The sequence below is a fragment of the Cygnus atratus genome, chromosome 1, assembly GCF_013377495.2.
Source record: "Cygnus atratus isolate AKBS03 ecotype Queensland, Australia chromosome 1, CAtr_DNAZoo_HiC_assembly, whole genome shotgun sequence".
NCBI lineage: Eukaryota > Metazoa > Chordata > Aves > Anseriformes > Anatidae > Cygnus > Cygnus atratus.
The window spans coordinates 24,406,233-24,422,670 of record NC_066362.1 but is presented as its reverse complement, the minus strand read 5'-3'; the positions used below and the strand labels follow the sequence as shown (position 1 = coordinate 24,422,670).

Below are 16,438 nucleotides of genomic sequence, written 5' to 3'. Positions count from 1 at the left end.
GAACAGATATATATTTCATTTTTGATAATTGCTTCAACATGGACACAACAGCTTCACAGGAAGGGTTTTGCAGATGCAGAAGCTGCCAAGAAAGGTTTGGAAGCCAGCAGTGGGAGGATTTTGTCAAAGCAAACACACAGTGTGTGTTTCTAAATGAACTGAGAGGGGTGGAAGAGGAAAGATTAGATGTCAATGAGGTCTGAAATATACGCTGAACCATTTGGGACAGGCTGTGCATCCCTCAGTGTCTTTGAATTAAGAGCTGTTCAAGCAATGTACTGACCTTTCTTCATGTTCACATAACACTCACCAAAAGGTTAGCCTAATAAGAGCAATTCAGATTCCTCAGAAATATCTGATTTTCTCCTCAGGAGATATTTTGCAACAATAGGTGTATTGCTTCTTTTCAGGGAAGCATTTCAAGAATGATTCAGGTGATTTAGTTGTACAATATTCAATAGGAAAATTTGAATTTGGAAGACTGGAGTCTGCCTTGCTCTTTTTAAAATTAATTCATGATAATGATACCTAAAGATAGTTCTAATAAATCCAGCCTCTGAATGACCCTATCCTGGCCTCTCCTCCTACAAAGCCCTTGAATGCAAAATTGCAATGATGTTTTATGTTCCAAAGCCGATTTCAGTGAAATTTCTTGAACAACGCTTACAGAAATAGGTTTAAATGAGAGTAGACGTACCCTCCTTATGTTTGGGACAGTTTGTTTATGGTAAAAATGCCTGTCTTTTTTAAAAAGTCACAAACTGTATTGAGAATACTTTCTTGGTCCAGCATAGGTATTATATTTTCGTTTTGGTTTATGTGCAACAGATGCACTGCTGTAACTCACTTTGAGATAAAAAAGCCCAGTATTATGGCATAGCAAAGTAGCATTTTTTATTGTACGTGGGATTCAAAGGATTTTTCCAAATAGTTTTGATTTTGCCATGAATTAATTTAAGGTAATTAGGTAGTGATTATTTATTAAAAAGACCATTTAAAATAATCACCTAAAATATTTTTTTTCCTTATCATTTAGCTACTTTTCAGTCTTGTACTGTAAACTGTTTTTCAGGAGACAAAAGTGCAGACTGTTTGAAAGTTTCATCACAATATTCATGCCAGTGAAAGCTTGGCTGCCTGTTCTCTCTGCCGACTTATGCAAATTTCTAGGGACCTTGTGTGAATGGAAGGAGTCTGAATTTGTGTCCATGGTAATCTGTTCAATGTGTAGAGGAAGTTACAATGGCATTAACCCATGAAAAGGATCAGTTGTTTTCATGGAAAGCAGTCAAGACATGCTTTGAATTCAGATAGTCAACTTAATCAGAGCTGGACATCATTTTTTAAGGGTTTCTCTTTGAAAGAACTTAATGCTGGTCACCTGCTACAGTCAAAATAGATCATTTATCTGTAAAGGAGCATAAAAAAATAACAGCTGAAGAATGGATACAGCCCTGAAATACAGAAAAAAATAAAATAAATCGGCAGTTATTTACAACCTCTATGTGGGCAACTAGAAGCATGAAAATGCCAGAGTGGTCCTGGCTCATTACCTGCCTTGTGCCTGGGAGATCAGTGAATTCATGCAGTGTTTCTCTGGGACTGGAAATTCAGCAGCATCAGTCCTCACTGCCTTCCTGGGTAGGGTAGGAGTCCTGCTCTGCTCTGGGGTGGCCAGCACACCTGGGAAGTTAGACACAGAGTTGCTTGAGAAAACGTATTAATTCAGAGTCTATCTATCACGTTGCCTTACATTGACCTTTATAGGACATAACAAAAAGTCAGGTCTAGTTTCTCCACTTTATCCTGCTTTTCTTCAGGCACAAAAGTCTCTGCTGATACAGTTACCCAGGTAAGAAGTAGTTCAAACTGTATTCCTCTTTACTTTTAACATGAGGAAATCCTACCCAGCAGCCCCATTTGGAGTGTTCTCCTGCATTTAAATTAAATTACAGTACAAGGAAGAGTAGCATTAGGCAATCTGTATTTGAGTATTCAGCATAGTTTTTATTTGCCAGATTAACTAATACTTGTCTCAGCTTCATCTATTTCATATAGTGAAAGTAAAAGATATGGTTATCTTACTTAATATGTTACAGGCTGTTTCCACAGTATAATGGTAGACTTGCACTGGGGATGTTTTTCTTTTGATGAGGATGACATGGAAGAAATAGAAATACTCAATAAAATAAATGTAATAAAATGAAAGATATGGTGTCTGTAATCCATGTCAGGCCTTTTTACAGTATTTGTCTAGTGCTACTTGAACATTTTATAGCAATATTAGCTAAATGAATTTGCTGTATAGCTGTGCGAAGCTACATTTAGACAGCAATGTAACTACATTTCCTGGCCTTCCTTTAGAATGACATTACCCAACAGCTTTCCAGTAGGAAGAGGCGGGTCTTTAAAGTCAGAACTCTGAATTAACACAGCAGGAACAGCTGGTACTTGCTCATTATCCAATTTAAGAGATGTAAATTCCAGGAATTATTTTCATAAGAGCTTTAGTGCCCCATGCTTGTTCACTAGTGGTGGTGTTTGGATGTTAAAACTATAGTGGGAAACATGGTAACTGCTGAAGGCATAAGAGAAAAGACCATCAGTGGGTTATCCCAGCGTACACAACAGCATCATCTCATCAAGACAAAGGAACAGTTAGATAAGTATCATAATGGCTTGTGTTTTTACTTGGCATATAAATTGTGCTTCTCCACAGCAGCAGACAATAGCAGGGAGAAAATTCTTACCAAAAAAAAAAAAAAAAGAGAGAGAGAGAGAACAGCCAGAAGTTTACTGTTTAGTAATATCTCTTGCTTTTCTGGAAGGCATATGCGTGAATGGCCAAATCAGGCTATTCTCCTGGTTCTCCATGCCAAACACAGTTAGGTACAGCAGAATGTCTAGAAACTGCTCAAAGAAAAAGACAATATTAATAGCAGCAGCAGTCACCTAAAAAAAAAAACCTTTACAGAGGAATCGATTTTTGAGGATAAGTGAGAAATCACAGAAGGACAGCATTTGAAAATACCATTGTCCAAGAGTTTATAGAATGTGTACTCTGCAGTGTTGGTTAGGCAAAAATTTGTTCAGTCCTATTCTCTCAAAGAATAGAGTGAAAGGCAGTAGTGTCTAAAAGAAGCGTTTGATCTTTGAACATGGTGGATATTGCAATAAAACAGCAAGAGTCATGTAATCCCCAATTCTGGAAGGAGGCTACAACTGATGGATCTGAGATTTTTCTGTTTATCTGGTGTATCAATTCACAGTCATATCTTGCTATCAGTGACAAAATTTTAGACTGTTAAGGGAAACATGGCTAAAAAACATTTAGGGACACCCCTAAATCTAAGAACGGAAAGCGCGAATCATATCAGGTACTCCCGCCAACTTCTCAAAGTAGCTTCTTTGCTTACCTGAATGCACGTAGAGTGTCCTTTACAGAACAATAAGTGATGTTTATTTTAAGTTTTAATAGTAACTGCATTTCATCTAAGGCATAACTGCCACTGTGTCAGATGCCATGGATCATTCCTGTATAGTATGCAAATAGCAGGAATAGCCATCTTGGGTCATACCTGAATTTACTATTGTTTGACAGAGGCCTGATGCCTCACAAGAATGGGCGTGAAATCTCCCAGTAGGCAGCAGTGAGATACTCAGTAGTCTTTCTCACACATCCGTAATCATATCCATGCCAGGCTCCTTTCTAAATGTAGTGTGATAACTCCAAATATTCTTGATATCTTCACAGCTATTTCGATCTTTGCTTAGTGGTTAGATTCTGCAGTTAGCCTCAGCAGTTTCCTGCAGTGATAATTGCCTAGATGTGAAAAGAAGTGTATCCTTTCACTGGTTTTCCTACTTTCAGACTTCTCATTAATGCCTCCGGGTGTTCTTGTTCTTGTAGAGAGAGGGAGAACAGAAGTTCCCAATCTTCATCTCAACAACATTCATTATTCTTTATATTTGTTTTCTTTCCAAAATAAGCATTCTTAGCCTTTTCCATATCCCCTTATTTGGAACTTTTCCATGGTCACTTTCATTAGTTTTCCCTCTGTCCCATGTTACTCTGCTTGATTGTTTTTGAGAATGCAAGACCAGCACAGGACGCAGTTTCCCAGATGAAACTACACAGATAGTTTAAGGGCGATTCTTCAGCATTTCCAACATATTTGCAAATTTCAAATGGACTCCAGCTATACACTGAATGAAGAACTTGATTTAGCTCTCCAGGGATGCCCTGGACCCTTCTTTCAGCTGATAAAATTAGTTGAAAACTCAGTAAAGAAAAAGTAGATTAGTTTTTCTCAAGGCATTTTTTTTTCTAAATAATTATTTTTGCTGCTGCATCAATTAAATCTGAACATCTTTTGGTGTTGTTACACTTTTACCTTCCTAGTTATTACTCTGTGAACTTCCTTGAAACATAAGTGCATTGCAACATTGCAGCATACCCTCTTGAATATTTTAATTTAACCACATGTTTCCATTTCTTGTCAAATAATAGACATTTTGAAGACTTCTATAAAGTTGCATCTCTTTCAAAATTAGAAATATTTTTATTTAGATGATCTTAAAAAAAAAAAAAAAAGTGTTCTGTATTTCCTAAAGGTTGGTGTCAATATATTGATTTGACACCCTTGCTGTCACTTGAACATCAATTTAAATAATATTGCAGTTAATGGCTCATCTGCTGTCACTACATGAGCTATCTTTTGTGCATGTTTTAAGGGTTTCTCAAGAAAGGTTATGCTCATTTGTGTTCAAGAACTATTTGTCGGATTCACACCTGTGTTGTTTCTCTAAGCTTTGTCTTGTTTCACCATTTGGCCATTTTACATATGGTAACTTAAATCCTACTTTTTTGTTACTATTCTGTTACACTGTGCTGTTTATTTAGTCATGCTGTTGTTTATGAATTCAGATGGATTTTCTTTGCTAAAGTCAGTGTTGTAGCCATGTTAATATATTTATATTATTATGGCACAGAGTTGCTTTGATATAGTTAGCTGTATGCCCCTCTCCTCCCCTCCCCTCTCCTCTACACAGTTGTATTTTTCCCAAGGTGTTGTCCAGAGTCTAAAAGTTTAAACTGTCCTTGCTCACCCAGGGAAGTGAGTTTTAGCACCCTGTTCATTTTGTCTGATAGGTTTTGCGCATATAAGTGAAAATATTTACAAGAAAACAGCCAGAGAGAGCACTTCTACTAAGTCTGTAGGTAAACATCCAGACCACCCCCTATTCATAACCTTGCATTACTTGGCCAGATGTGTAAGATGATCACAAAGTCAAGCTTTCTCCCTTGCACAATGGCAGAAATGTCTAAATGGCCCTGTACAAGGCATCCTAATTACTTGCCCAAAGAATATTAACAGAAGACACTCTCAATCCAGTCCATTGAAGTTTTCTCCATACCATAAAACCTTTATGTGAATATTCATAAGAGAGGGAGAGACAGGCAGACACACTTCACAGCTTGTTAATTAATGCCTTTACCCAGGGTTTTAGTGCTCTACACCTAGACCAAGAGCAGATGTCCATTTATCAAGGGCTTTGAGGATCTTTGAGAGCCTACAATGGGAGTTCACTGTTAAATCCCCTATGGAGAACTAATTCTTCACCACTTAAGAGCCCCAGCTCCTTAGTTCTGTTGGGAGATACAATCCAAACCAGCAAAGAGCTTAGGCAGGTGAATTCCCAATGTGGGAATGACCTTGTCAGCTAACTGTAAGTCGACTAGTGACTTTAGGTGCATTGAAACCTACTTACAAGTTTTAAGTGTGCTCAAACCATTAACTCACTATACATTTTTAGATAATGTTTTCCTCTAATTTGGGATGCAGTTAATTGACAGAGCATTTAATTGCTCTGTTAATTGGCAACAAAAATAATTTAATCTTGGTAAATGAATCATTGCAATTAGCTGAAAACAAATTTATTAGTTAGATATGTTGTATTAAATTTGTGTTACAGTGTTAGTACGTAGTTAAAAATTGCCTATGATTCATAATGACATTCACAGGCTTCCTGATTTTTGTTTCAAAGATTTAATTTCTTGCTGCTAGAAAGTCACAGTCAATTTGCAGTTGGTTATTGGGTGTTGACAGCTGACTGCCACAATATATGAACTTTCAGTTGTATTGAACTAATCTGAACCTGGAAGGAGGATTGCTGCAATGAGATTTTCAGTTCAAACCATGTTATACACTCAGTGTAGGATTGCAAGTAACAAGAGGTCAGAACCTCCATTTTGTGGTTCAGTGCACAAATTAAGGCTTTTCATGGAGTGCCACGACCACCTGAGACCTGGGAAAAGGCTTTTTACTGCCTTAGTGAAAAGTTGGATTATATGGGGAAATAGTTATTGCAGTAAGGTGAAATTTCATGTTTACAATGATTGATTAAGCCATGTATCTATCATCTTATGGGGCTATTATTTCCACATTTGGGTCAAACCTTGTTCAACTAGGCTTATGTCTGCTGACAGAATTCAGCAGGGATTAGAACAGAAAGAAAATGATCTAACAAAACAGGTCTTTTCTTTGGTGGGTTTTGTTTTTTCTTCCCCTGAAATCACAAAGCTATATTCTGTTTCCCTTTACTGTTACATATACCTAAGTTAGATGTTAGGGGGGTGGGGGGAAGAGGTGTGTATACAGTGGTGTAATGTTCTGTCTGGATTCATACAGGCCGTATAGCTTCCCAGGCAGATTCACCTCTCCTCTCCAAGGTAAGGAGCTTTTTGATTAAATACAAATGACCAAGACACGACTGCATAGATCATGCAAAATGTCTGACGCTCTTCTGAGTCTCCACTGCAAAATATTATAAGCATCTGAATTCTGAAATCATCTGTGAAGTTCCAGTTTTGTGGGTAATGTAGGACAGGACTAGAATGGGCTTCCTATTTTGATCATGACACTCTCTTTGAACACATATGAAATATGAGACAGAATTTGACCTCAAAATTATATCAAATGGCAGATGCAATGTAGATAATAAGACTCAGAAAGGATGCAATGTAGATAGCAAGGCACAGAACATAATTAAAAAATGAGATCCAGAAAGGAAATTAGAAGAAAATAGTTTTTAAAATGGCATGATCTTATTTTATTCGATATCTCATGTTTTATCAAAACATCTGATGGGGAAAAAAAAACAAGTGTTAAGAATGTTGTTGTAGTTATCTACAATAGACCTCCAGGAGCAATCAATACATCTTTTTGTTTTCAGCAGTTTGTGAAAGTAAAAATATTGTTCCATAGAATAGTACACCACACTTTTTTATGATTGATGAAGCAGAGGACCAGATACTGACCATTTACTTTTCAAAACAAGAGTAAGACATGCTGACTAGCAAGAGCCTGGTGGGAGCACTAAGTGCCTGAATTGTATGAAAATACAGCTCTGGTGCGATGTTTTACTTGCATTGTGTAGGAGTTGGCAAAACATGGAGGAAAGCCCAGACCACGAGTTCCCTCTGGAGTTGCCATTCTTCCATAAATCCTCTAAAACCTAAGACTAAAACTGGATTCCTTAGAATTAATGGGAAAACAGAAAGATGTAGTTTGATCTGCTTGTAATGATTCATAAGTTTTTGAAATCAGCTTCAAAACTGCTGCAGCAGATTGATGAGTTATCCCACCAAAAAGAGGCCTAATTAATTAAACTTCAGGTTGTGTGTTCTTGGTAGCTGTAAGGCTTGGATAAGTGCTTGTGGAACTCCAGCCAGTTCTTAACCTGAAAGTTTCCCAAATGCTTAAAATTAAGTTTTAGAATTTGCTGGGAATTTCTCTGACTGGATACTGTGGAGCAGCTTGGAGCCTATTTCATATCTAAAACTCTTACTTAGAGAATTAATCATCTTTCAGGCACTCTTTCAAAATTAAATCTTGCCAGAACACATATTTCTAGTGTTAAAACACACATTTCTAGTGCTAAGCTCCTATTACTTTTCACGTTTCACTGTATCCTGCTGTCTTGAAAACTCCATGGCCATCAGGAAACACAAGTTTGCTTCCTTCCACTGCCTGGACAGATGCAAATCTACATTGCAAGTTCTCTCCAAGACATCCAAAGGGCAGATATAATCTATCTACAGAAACAGGTATGATGAGTACTCTGTGCTGCTGGTTAAGAGAGCCTGCGTGATGTGGGAGAAAATGAAAGCAACAGCAGGGTCTCTAGTCCTGTAATAAATGAACTGTAGGGAAGGAGGAAGCATAAATTCGGGTTCATCACCTCACTGTATTTTGAGATATAATATCATAAATGAATTCAAATGTAATTACAGTTATTCTGTAGATCCCCTGTATACCTCTGCATTAATAATTCTTCCATGTTCTAGTAAAGAGAACCTCCTTTTTTTCTCAGAAAATAAGAACACACACTAAGTGACTGTTTTGCCTTTGTTTTGTTCTTTTAGTGTGTCAGTGTTGTTCACATTTTTCTGTTGTCTGTAGCAGTTATGAGGTGCTTCCTTTCCTTTTCCAAATAATATATGTATGTAATCAGTTACAATACGAAGAAATGCCGAAGGGAAAAAGAGTAAACATGAGATTTCTAATTTGATACAATTATAAGAAATCAAAATATCTATGTTCATACAGAGAGATACTTACTCCATTTTGACAAATCCTTAGATATATGTCAGTTCCTATATTTATTTACAATATTTCCATCATATTGTTTTCATTATATTCATATATTCTTTTTCAAATAGAGATACATGTTTTTATAGATATGCATTTGGTATCAGGTGTCCATGTTCAGCTTCAGAATTTTTTGGTCATAAAATTCTGATTGAAGAGTTTCTTCATGGGAGTAGAATGGTTTTGGCATGGTTTTGGAAGAGGTTTATGGCATAGTATCTAGACGTATACGAATACTTATACAAAAACATCCAGGGCAATAACAAAGGTTATTGAAAAAAGAATTTAACCAAGATGTTTAAAGTAAATACCTCCCTGAGGCAAAAGAAGATATTGCTATCTAAAGAGCTGCCTTTCAGGAAACTTATTGGAAAATGACTAGAGGGATAATGGTTGAGCAGAATTCACAAGTCCAGAATCCAATACGCAGGAGAGGAAAGTACTTAATAATTAAAGACTTCCTCCTTTATATATTTCTCTCATTCTGCCACCCATCATATGGTTCCATCTGAGGGTGTTCATTAGAGTCTACAAGATCATTTTAACTTCTGAAAGTTTACAAAAGATAAAGTTTCTAACAGCTGACTTTATAACCTCTACTGTGCTAAAATGCATTCATTTCAGTAAATGTTTCTTTGAGATGACTTGCATAACGTCTACTCACAAGAGGTTTAGAGGTATATTACCAAAACTGTAGAGTTTTACTGATCTATAGATGTTAACAGGTGGAGAGGCATTGGAGAAAGGTAGCAACGATTTTTAAAAACTTTTCCAAAAGTCATTTGAACAAGAATGCTGAGATTTTTGTATAGGAATTAAATTTATTTTTCATTATAGTTCTGAAATGTCTATTGCAACAAGTTTTTGTTTGTTGGAAGGAGGTTTGTAAATATTATGACACTTAGGTGTTAAACGTAAAAGGTAAAGCACATATTCTTCATTCTTTCATTCCTAATTATATTTATCATACTTCTTCACACTCAATTTTGCTAGAAACAAAATCAGAAAAGTTTTCCTCACTTTCTCTGTGGAATAGCCATAACATTGACAAGTATAATGCAAATAAAATTATGTTATCATTAGTGTTTATGTTTAAACAAAGTCCAGTTCTGCTCAACTTTATCTTTTCCTACGTCTTTGGTAATGCTAACAGAGAAATGAATTCATTTTGAAACCAAATGCCTGTAATTTCACTGACTTGACTGAATTTTTGTTTGTTCATGTCTGGTCTGGATGTACTCCTAGTTTTTTTATTTATGCGAACCCATTAATTTACACATATAGCATTAAAAGACAGTCTGGGTTTGAGGAAAGGAGTCTGTGTAGTAGCAGAGTTATATAAGAGTGTGTCCCAAAAGGCACTGCTTGATACCTGCATTTGAATAAAAATTTCCATTTCTATTGTAAAATCCATTTTGCCTCACTTAATACATGGGACATTAGTGTTATATCTTGGGGGAGATTACAGTCCTCCTAAGACCCTTCTGGTTTTGGCTTTAGAGGCCTGGAACCCATTCATCATCTTCAGATGCAGGCCAGTCATCCAGCCTTCCTGGGTTACCTACTCTGTAGGTTCTTAAATTGTTGAGGTATCTTTGTATTTAGCCCAAGAGCTTCACAGGCACTTAATTTCACTGTGCCTGTTCAGAAATATCTATTCTGGATACTCTGTCTATACCAATCTCCCACCTAAACTCTCTTGTCAACCTTGTTTCAATGAGCAGGCACTTGAATGCTACATAGATTCCTAGTGAAGCTTCAAAAGTTAATATGATCAATGCTTCAACTAACTGCTAATGGTTGTGTCAGAAGCTGAAGTCTATCAGATCATTTTCCTCCATCTTCAGATGATGTTTAGGTGTACAAGATCACAAATGGAAAGATGCATCTAACATATCCTATTACTTTGCCTGTAGTCACTGTTAAATTGGGAAGTGGCAAATTTAAGCAGATTGGATCATATTCTGTGGTATCCTGAGCTCCCTCCCACTTTCCACTTGTTGTCTAGAAAATCAGGGTATTCTGTAAACACCAGGCATGTAAAATTGCAATGGAATAGAACCTAAATTGATCAAACTGGAGTCCTTGTTGCTTCTTCATATACAGGTACACTGGAAAACCATGATTAAATGTGATTTATAAACATTAGCTCATACCGTAACCACTATCCTTTTAATTCATGGCACTGTTCACTGTAAAGTTTTGACAGGTTAAGTAAGCAGAGTGCCTACTAATACTCTGGTGCTTAATGATAACTGCTTTTAAATAAAAGCAATCAATCTTTTTCTTCTTCTTCATCTTCTTCTTTTTTTTTCTTTTCCTTCTAGATTTAAGTGTAATTCATATTAGTAAATAAGCGCTCTTAGTAAACACACACAACAACTGTCAAATTTTAAGAGGCTGTTTTGGCTTTATATTTAATGCAGGGAAGGTCTTGTTTTTTCAGCCCATATCAGAACGAGCAGCCTACACTCCAGCATAATTAAGGGAAATTATTCTTTATAGATACCCTAAAATATATTGATGCCTAAAATAAGCCTACACAGAAGGAACTGTGGATTAAAAAAAAAATTTAAGTTTCTCTAAGGCTGTCAGAATTCTCAGACCCATCTTGAAAAAAGATTTAAACACTCTGACTTTCAAGGAGAAAATATACATGAAATGGTAGAGGTTGGGTATAAAATCACTTTAGTATTTTTAAGGATTTTACAGATGACATTACCAAATTGAACAAATCCATAAAAGAGACCTTATTCAGACAAATGTATCTTATTGTCTCAAAGGGATTTATAGATACATCCTGTCATTAGAACGTTGTGACTGTTAGCAGACTGTGCTTTTAATCTTTTCATTCCTCTGTCAGTATAAATCATGCAGTTGAGAAAATGAAGCTACACCATCATAAGATGGATGAAAGGTGTAGAAGTGGATCCTGAAACCTTCTGTTAATAGAAGGTAAAATAAGGAGAGAATAAATTATTTATTAGCAGGGGTGATTTTGTTAGTTTTTGTTGTGTTTAAGATTCTGTTTATTTTTTGAAGTAGAATCTGCATAATAAAAGTCTTTCTGATCTATTTAATTATATTATTTTTATATGTGAAAAGAAACATCTATTTTGATAATCACATGTAGCTTTTTTTAAAAAAAGTTATTGTTATTCTAGCCGTGCATTTTGTCCTCCTCTCTAACTTATTTGCAGAAATTTTGTCCAGATCCCCACTTCTTAGCCACTAGGCACACACGTCTCTAAGCTATTCCTTGAGCTACCTTGTAGCTTTGTATTCTTATCATACAATTTCAATTTGTTGTCTGTGTTTAAACCTAACTTTTCTCCAATGTTTTGGTCTAAAAAATATGACTTTCAAAATATTTTACATTCTATAAAAGTGCTGTTGAAGAGTAGAAAGATCAAGTATGGCATAAGGTCAGAGCTACACTACTGTATTTGAATGAGTATTATCCAAGACATTCACATTTAGACATCAGTTGGTGCATCTTGATAACCTTCAGTGGATTTAAATCAGTCTGGTAGAAAATCTGAACCTGGGTGACCAGTCCTTTGTCCTGCTAAACAGTTTGCTGAGTGTATTGACAAGCACCGTATGTGTTTGAATAAAAATTTTCAGACTGTTTTGCTAGGTCAAGCCATTTGTCTGTCCTTGACAATAACCAATAGCAAACGCCTAGGCAAATACATTAAAATAAGGTAAATATGTAATGATAATTTCCCAGTATAATGCTCCCAATTTCATCTGCATCTGGCTCAGAGATATGGTGAACCAAAAGCGATGACATTGTGTTTAAGAGGTGTTTGTCACTTACAGATTATTCTAATCTTTTCTGAACCAGTACAAGCTCCTAGTATTCATAGCATCCAGCTTATGCAGTGTCAATAATACAAGTGTACATAGGAAAGATCTTATGAGACACAATTTTGTTTAAAATGAGAACTTCTTCACTGTGTATTTAATTTCAAATGTACTTTGTATCATTTTCAGCGATTGCTTAAATGCTTGCTAGAATCCAGAAAGTTCCTATGCTCTTCTTTGACATATAAACCACAGATCGAATCCTGTGCATGTAAATTGAAATTCCTATTGATTTTAAAGTCAATGCACGTCTGTAACACATTGCCATTGTCCACTTGAACTAGATGAATGCATATGAATTTAGAGTCTCTCCTCTTTGTTTCTCAATTAGATTTTGGGACAGGAGGAAAGTACTGAGTGACGTGTAACTTCCTAGGACCACATGATGTTTTTGCAACTTGAATGACGAGTTAAGAGTACCTACCTCTACGGTGCACAAAGAACATCAGTGCCCTGTGCAGAAAATCTTTTATCTAAATGTGTCCCAGCTTCCATAAAAATGGCATCTGGTGGCATAGTCTTGTAAATGCAGGTTTCACTGGAGGTGCAGCTCAGAAGTTCAGGCTGTAGCTTAGGCTTAGCAAAGGCTAAAACACAGGAGGTTGTCCTTTTGTCCTCTTGAGTCTAGCAGCTGGTATCTCTTGACACCGCCTTGGCAAAAAGGACAGGCATAAAGACCTGGTAAAATTACAGCAGACTGGTATAAATTACAGTCCCAGATTACGCCTGACCTTTCTCCTGCATAGCAAAGCAGCACATCGAGTGTAACATCCCCAAACATACTTTGTGCCTCAAGAACTGTCCTCTCAATACCCTTTTTGCTAAGGCTTAGGAGAAGGGTCTCTGGAGGCCATTTGTGACTTGTGTCAGCATCTGTCAGAGGATTTTCCCTGCCAAAAATCAGAGATTTGAGGTCCTGTTTCCACTTCTTTATCCCAGCATAGAGTGCTAAATCAAGATATCACTCACATATATTTCTGTTAATCTTTAAAACTATTCAATTTTTACCTTTACATATGAATAAATACACACTGAGTATCAGAATGCTTCATTCAGAGCAGTAAATCAAAAGCAACTCAACCAAGGCCAATAGGTGCAAAAGAAATATCAAACTCATGTCAGGAGGAAGAAAACCTGGCTATTTATACATTCTAAATCGGAAAAAAAAATATCTACAAGATCATACTACTCCCAGTACTATGCTTTAACCAGAAGCCCCTCTTCTCTGTTTTTTTCCCCATGACTGAACATGAGACAAGGTCAACAACAAATCAGTCAGTCCAGCTGCTCCACGCAAACAGTGAAGCATTGGCCACCACAATTCCTAACTTTATGGGCCTCTGGAACTTGGGTGTGCACTAGTTAGATAGAATATAAAGCAAGCAAGTCTCACAGACTCATGCAGTTTCTGAAGGAGGGTAGAGAAGGGAACAAAAAGCAATTAATGATATAATGATATCTTGCATGTCTCCCTGACGTACATAGAAAGATAACCATAAACTGGTTGAAACGTGACATCACAACTGAGCTGTCTTGCTCTATGAATTAATCAACAGTTTTTGGAAACATATTCAACAGAATCCTGAAAGAAGAAGAGAATATTAAGGACTTTTTGCTTCATAAACCATCAGTAGAATTCAAACTATTTCGGGCACTAGCTGAAGAGAGTCAGTCAGTGTCACAAGAGACACGCTGACTCTCAAGCTGATCATTTTAAAAGCTCAAGTGTCAGTATCAAAGATTTACATATAACACCACAACGCTTTTGTGAAGACTTTCTCATTAATACCACATTCATTTAAATTACATGTAAGGAACTTAAATACACTGTTGTATTTAAATACACTTAAATACACTCTTGTATTGTTGTCATATCCCAAAAGCAAAATGGATGTTAATTCGTTAACTCTAAAAGAAAACACTTTCCTTCCTTCTGGTCTCTACTGTTGGCTGGTCACTGAGTGTTTACACAGCAAGGCTTTATATGATTCACGTTTGTACTTTGCCAGGAAAGCTAGCAAAGCTCAAGGGAAAAATTGCTGCATGCACTTGTCCCCATACACTCACACAGAAGCAAACACTTTTATCTGACACCCCTGCTACCCACGGTTCCTCAATTGCTTCCTTCCCCAAATGAAATTTGCTTTTCTTCCTTCATTTTGTCATGTTTGTAACAGAAAGAGGCAATACCAAAACCACTGACAATCACTGCCTGTGAGTGTGCTGTGAAGGGACTGTGGGAGCACAATAGGTGAATAGCAGAGGAGAAAAGGTGTATGAACTCCTAAGGTCTCCTGGCACTTATAAAGAATTTCCATAAGATTTACTGGGTCTATAAGTGTGTAATGCACCAAAAAAAAAGTGAACCTTGCCCCTTTTTTTCTTGTTCATTGAAACTATCACTCCTTGTCCATCAGACCTCCATCTGGAATTTAAAAAGTGGTGGGACGCTCTCACGCCCAAACCCTGCTTACTTAGCATATGAATGCTCAACTGATTGTTTGAAGTAACAATTAGGAGGACAATGGATAAAGGAGGAAACTGGAGACAGCAACTAACACCTGTGAATCAGAACTTAAACAGCTTTCTATTACATAATTAATTAAAGAAGCAGGCACAATGTATATTGACTTGAAAATATAGTCCAAAGACAATGAGTGCAAGTAAAGCGTTTTGCCACTGCTTTCAGTTCCAGGACTCAGATATAAGGTTTGATCTTTTTGTAGAAATCTTAGTCATGAGTGAATGTTGCTAAGTGTTGCAAGGGTGTTTTTTGAGGGGGAGGGAGAAAGGGAAGAGAAAAAACATTTAAGGGGAATCACAGTTTCATGGGGGATGCAGGTGGCCTGATGTTATTAAAATATGTGGAATTTAGATAGGTAGACAATCATTATAAAGCACAGAACATTGCTAACCTTGCAAATAGCAATTATGATTTAACATCCCATAATCAGCACTGCAGACTTGTTCCCATTAAAGAAAAAGAAATGGATTCTATGCAAATGTTTCATGAAATTGTATTTACTGCAGAATGTGAGCCTAATTCTATGGCATTTTCTCAAGGAGGCAATCCACATGTGTGCTCAATGTGTTCATATGCAATTATTTCTTAAGTAGGTTATATTGTGCTTCTCTAGAACAGTATTTAATGAAGCTAGTAAAGATTATTACTTTAGAAATGATAGTCTCAAAAAACTGTATCTCCAATTTGCATATATTAATAAGTATTGAGGGTATAGTCTTCCTTTTGCATGCACCAGTAGCATTGCTAGAGTTATACAGACATAAAAAGCATAACAGTGAAGGTTATCCTGTAGTCAAAAAAAATCAATGAGCGTTTATATAGTTAGTCTCTCTAGAGAAAAATAATGTTATTAAAAAGTATCTAATATTTAGCCTTTCTCAATAAAGTTTATGGAGATACAAGTAACTTCACATACATCAGCTGTAATATTGCTGATGCTAGTCCACACTGAAATGACATCTTAGAATATTTATTCACTATCTTTAAATGGCATCAGTAATACAAAGTTAGAGAAAACCTGTAAAGTCCTAATCACACTGAAGTAAAAATTTAGGTTTCATTGACTTCCAAGTAAACTAGACTAGTTCTTTATAAAGGACATCACAGAAGACAGTTTCTTCAGAGGGAGGTCTGGTGATAGCTGTATTAATTTTAAAGGGGAAAATTCAGTTGAAATTATATATTAAAAAAAATAAAATAGCTGGAACCTAAAAACTGGATGGAATATAAACAAATTAGATACAATGTGAACAAAAAAGAAAGAAAGAAAGAAACAAACAAACAAACAAACACCTGGATGGAATGAAGTTTGGGAGGAAGAAACCATTAATCATACCAGCATATGTATGTCAAGTTTTACGCTAAAAGTTAAAAATCGAATAACAAATGA

At 36.3% G+C, this 16,438-nt stretch overlaps 1 protein-coding gene across 1 annotated transcript in view; it reads left to right on the top strand.

Annotated features, from left to right (window-relative positions):
- The window catches only part of PTPRZ1 (protein tyrosine phosphatase receptor type Z1), a 141,795-nt gene that overhangs the window by 21,264 nt on the left and 104,093 nt on the right, over positions 1–16,438 (top strand). The gene's annotated exons all lie outside the window — the stretch shown is intronic.